Below are 5,010 nucleotides of genomic sequence, written 5' to 3' on the forward strand. Positions count from 1 at the left end.
ATAATATCACATTGCCTAAAGTCAGAATAAGTTTCAAAATAACAACTCTTTATTGTTTGTTACCTTTATTGTTTATATTATGAAAACACTATCTATAATGGTCAAAATTTATTAAGTAAATTTTACCATTTTATCAAAAGAGAGTTCTCTATTAAAAAAAAAAAAAGATGTTTCCATGTTTTGCCAGGAAATAACAAGAACAGAATATTTGCAAAAAGGAGTTTATATCAATAAATTCAGCAATCTTTGTTATATTCTATATTTTCTTTCTGTGTACATATGTGAGTCTTTGTTAATCTACTATTGTAAGATGACAGGTTAAAGACCAGTACCTATCTTCTAAACTTTGTTTTTTCTTGATTGAAAGGTAGTTCATTAAAACATTCTACTTAGAGCCAACTTGGAGTGGGCACTATGTTAGGTTTGTGGGTACTGTGACAAAGCACACAGTGCTTTTAACCTCAACGAACTTATAGTCATACATATAGACATACAGATGTGGTCAACATTCACCCAGTGATGTAGCAGGGTCCTGACTTGGTGTCATGTATTGAAACTCACAATGACAAATAAGGCACAGTTTCTGGTCTCAAGAAGTTCTAAATAATTGGAATACAATATAATGATTATCAGTGGATTACATACAAAGTATCTGATAGTATTGGGAATGGATTAGGGAGGCTTTAGAGAAGAGATGATACTAAAATTATCTTAAAGATAAGTAGGAGCCTACCACGTAGACAAATTGGAAATACCATATAAGAAAGACAAATTAGCAGGAGCAGACACCTAGTTATATAGGAGAACTTGTGGATGCTAGAGGAATGTGAGTGGTTTAAATGTGTCTAGACTGTAAGAATTGAATATAATAAAAAATATATTTTTTAATTGTTTTATTTTATTTTTATCATGATAAGTATATTCCTTAATTCCTATACCTACTCCCCAACCTCCACTCTGGTAACCATCAGTTTGTCCCCTATTGTTAAGCATCTGTTTCTCAGTTTCTTTCTCTCTCTCTCTTTTTTAGTTTGCTTATTTGTTTTGTTTCTTAAATTCCACATATGAGTGAAGTCATATGGTATTTGTCTTTCTCTGACTTATTGCACTTTGCATTATACTCTCTATCTCCATCCATGTTGTTTCAAGTGGTAAGAGTTCATTCTTCATTATTATTATTATTATTAGACTATAATATTTTGTGGGAGTAGTAGACAATGAGACTGAAGTAATAGGGAAGGCTCATATCATGCCTAATCCTCGTTTATTTTCTCATAATAGCATATTGTACCCTAACTTGACTAACTATATGTCAAGTATATACATAAAGACACAGAATGTCTTCTTCATGTTGTGGGGATAGTTTGACATTAAATTATTTTTCAAAATTTGTGCCCTTGAAGAAGAGTCATCTTATGTGTAGGAGCATATAATTTTAATTTGGTCTTTCCAAGATTTGAGTGATTTGAGGGAAAAAAAATAACATATTACCCATTCAGAGACTGTTATGATGTACTTATAAGAAAAAATAGGATTTGAGATTTATATTATTTTATGAAAGAAGCATAAAATTCTAAATCCAGAGAACATTCTGATCAGCTAAAGAGATTTTATTGCAACTTTAAACAGCCACAATAATTAAATATTTTGCTCAGGTACCATTTGTTATTTTGGTTTTCTTTCCCACCATCTCTGACCTTGCTTTTAGATTATTAAAATCACTTGAATTTGTTATGATCTTGAGCCATGGTTCTTTTTATAGCTGACATTTTGAATTTATTTGTAATCTCATTTGCTGTTTTACTTGCATGTTGCTTTTCTTATTATCAAACAGCCTATTTCTTTTCTTTTCTTTTTTTTTTTTTAAGGATTTTACTTATTTATTTGACAGACAGAAATCACAAGTAGGCAGAGAGGCAGGCAGAGAGAGGAGGGGAAGCAGTTCCCTTCTGAGCAGAGAGCCCATGCAGGGCTCAATCCCAGGACCCTGGGATCATGACCTGAGCCGAAGGCAGAGGCTTTTACCCACTGAGCCACTCAGGCGCCCCAAAACAGCCTATTTCTTATTTGCAAGTCTACAGCCTCCTCTATACTAAGATCTAGTTTGCATTTTTTATGTACCTAAAAGAAACAGAGAATTTGTTAAAAATTAAAAAAAAAAAATTCAAAGTTGAATTGAGTTCAGCTGCTCAGTGTTTTTTGAGTTACTACCTTTTCAACTCCAGGAAACTTCGAGTTTTGTGAACAAGTGAAGATGGTTTTGCAGATCTTATATTCTCAAGAGAAACTGCTCCACAGTACAGTCACTTAGAATGAGGTTTTGAATACTGTAGATTGATCTTTTTTGAATCCTCTTTCTGCATTTGAAATATTTTGAGGATGTCAATAGGCATTTAGTAAGTACTGAGTGATTAAATAACAAACACATGCAAATATTTTTCCATTATTTATCTAATAAGTTTCTCTGTGATATTTCAAACTCCCAACAGAATGAAGAAGCTTACCCTCGGTTGGATCTTTCTTCTACCTAGAGCATAACCAGACTCTTCCAGTTTGCTTCGTATTCACTATGGGAATATTGTTTGGTGAGTTTTCTTCTTCCATTCATATTTTTACCACTTTTCTCTAGGGCAATGGATAGAAAGTAATACTAAGAAAAACAAGACTTGATTCCTTCCTCAAGGAACCTCGAATTGACTAGAAGCTATAAAAAAGATGGAACTCAATAATATAAATTATGTCAAAAAATACAGATTGGGATTGAAGTGAGACGAAGATCATTTTTTAATAAAGGGTATTTTTAGGTATAGATTGTGTGAGTGATGTATTCTTATGCAAAGGATAATGAAAAAATGAAGTTGAGAAAGTATAAGGATTCTGCAGAGTAACAGAATTTGGCTGGAACATTTAATTAAGAAATTGTAGATGATAAGGCTGGAAGGACAGTTTGGGGTCATATGGGGGATTTAGAAAGCAGGTTTAGAGGTTAAGATTTAATACGCTGAGACAAGAAAAGAATTTGAACAGAGGAGTAGCATGGACAAACAGATATATTGGGAAACTTTGGCAGCATATGTACTGAAATTGGAACAATACAGAGAAGATTAGCATGGTCTCTGCTCAAGGATGATACACATATTCATGAAATATTTTATACTTTTCAACATAGGAAATATAGTCAATGATAATGTAATAGTGTTGTACAGTGACAGATGGTAGCTAGGTTTGTGGTGAACGTAGCATAACATACAGAGATGCTGAATCACTACGTGGTACACCAGAAGTGAAAGACACATGGAGTCAACTAAACTAAAAAGAGAAAATTTGGCAGCGATGTGTCAGCAAACGGGGGGTATAAGAGACTCTTGAATCAGAGGGTTAGCCAGAAGGTGTTCATGTAGGTAGGAACTAATGAGGCTCTCAGAATAGTGGAAATGCATTCTGGAGACAGTGGGGTTATCTACAGGACCGGCCAGGTTTTGTCTGGGTGGCATAGTGAGAGGAAGAACCAAGAATGAATTCAAGATTTTTTTTTTTTTTCCTGTGTGACCAAGATAACAGCGAGGCTGTTAAATAGGAGTCAGGAGGAGGAAGAGATTTTGAAAAAAATAGTGTGATAATTTTAGTTTTTTATATATCAAAGTAGAGAATTCCAGCGGGTTTTGAGCATAGATTTAAAAGTTATGTGTATAGATGGTGGAAAGCATAGGAAATTACAAGATCCTTCAGGGATAGAAAGTAAACATGAAAAAGAAATTTCAATAAGAAAAAAAATAGGTGCATATTCTTGGAATTTAAATATATTGTGGTAAGAAGTACCATAACAGTAAAAGAAGGTGCCATAGACATCTACCATAGTCTTTTTTAGAGTTAGGGAAAGCTTCCCAAGGAAGGGAAGGCAGCATGATTAGGGGTTGTCAGAAAGATCAGATGAGAGCTAGAATGGCCTGTGGATTCAGGACAGTAATCTCTTAGGCCAAACCTAGGAAGGCTCAGTGTCCTGTGAAGTTCCTCCCTTGAAATCTAATATCAAAGCCTACATATTCCTTTAAGTATAGATCTCTTAAAACTTCAAGATACTTCTCCCCCCTCCAAAGGCTCCCTGACTTATAATCATGTTTTAGAAGGTCTTATACAAATGATTTTTCCTTAATTCAAAACTGTATATCTAAATTGTCTTGCTAAGGCCTTTAAATTTATCTTGATTTTTCTGGGTAATAAGCATAGGGTAAAGTTAATAATTCTTACTATATTGGCCATAAGCCAAAATTTGGACCTATGTTTATTAGCCTTAATTCCTGCCTTCTAAAAACTTATTTTTGGAAATATATACTTTATCTGAAAATTTTCCCTGTGTTCATATATTTCTTCCCATTTAATGTTTGTATGTTCTTTGACAATTTTCCTTGTAATTTTTCCTAATGTATTAAGGTACATATCTGCTTTCATTTTCATTAGCTTTTGTATCATCACTGGAGGCTTGTATGTTCTGAAAATTAGCAAAGGATTTAAAATTACTTTATAATTCTATGAAGAGTTATAAGCACAGCTTAGGATGTTTTTAAAAGTAATAATAATACCAATACCAGTGATACCAAGGAGTAGTCAAATACTACTACAAACAGTAATACTACCGTATTAATGAATGTTAACTATATTCTAGGACTGCCTTGTTCAGTATAGTAGTCACTAGTCACATGAAGCTACTGAGTACTTAAAAGGGGACTTAAACTAAATTGAGATATACTCTAAGTGTAAAATAAGCATTAGATTAAAAAGATGTTGCATTTCTACTGGACAGCACTGTTCTGGGGCATGCTAATGTCCTTTAACTGTCCTTTAAGCTCCACAAACTACCTATATGGGGGTGCAGACATTAGTATTACTACCGTGTTATAGAGGAGAAAGCAGGTCCCATTACCAGCTAACCAGTGGTAGAGAAGTCATCTATTCACTCTGGCTCAAATGGAGGACTGGTTTTCAAACAGAAGATAGAAGTTGTTGTTAGGC

The 5,010-nt window shown here is 33.8% G+C and overlaps 1 non-coding gene across 1 annotated transcript; it reads left to right on the forward strand.

Moving 5' to 3' along the window:
* Positions 1-3,058: 3,058 nt before the first annotated feature.
* Positions 3,059-3,161, forward strand: LOC122892783. The gene has a single exon (XR_006381471.1). It is a non-coding gene; the product is annotated as a U6 spliceosomal RNA (small nuclear RNA).
* Positions 3,162-5,010: the final 1,849 nt, after the last annotated feature.

The sequence above is a fragment of the Neovison vison genome, chromosome 12, assembly GCF_020171115.1.
Source record: "Neovison vison isolate M4711 chromosome 12, ASM_NN_V1, whole genome shotgun sequence".
NCBI classification, from domain to species: Eukaryota; Metazoa; Chordata; class Mammalia; order Carnivora; family Mustelidae; genus Neogale; species Neogale vison.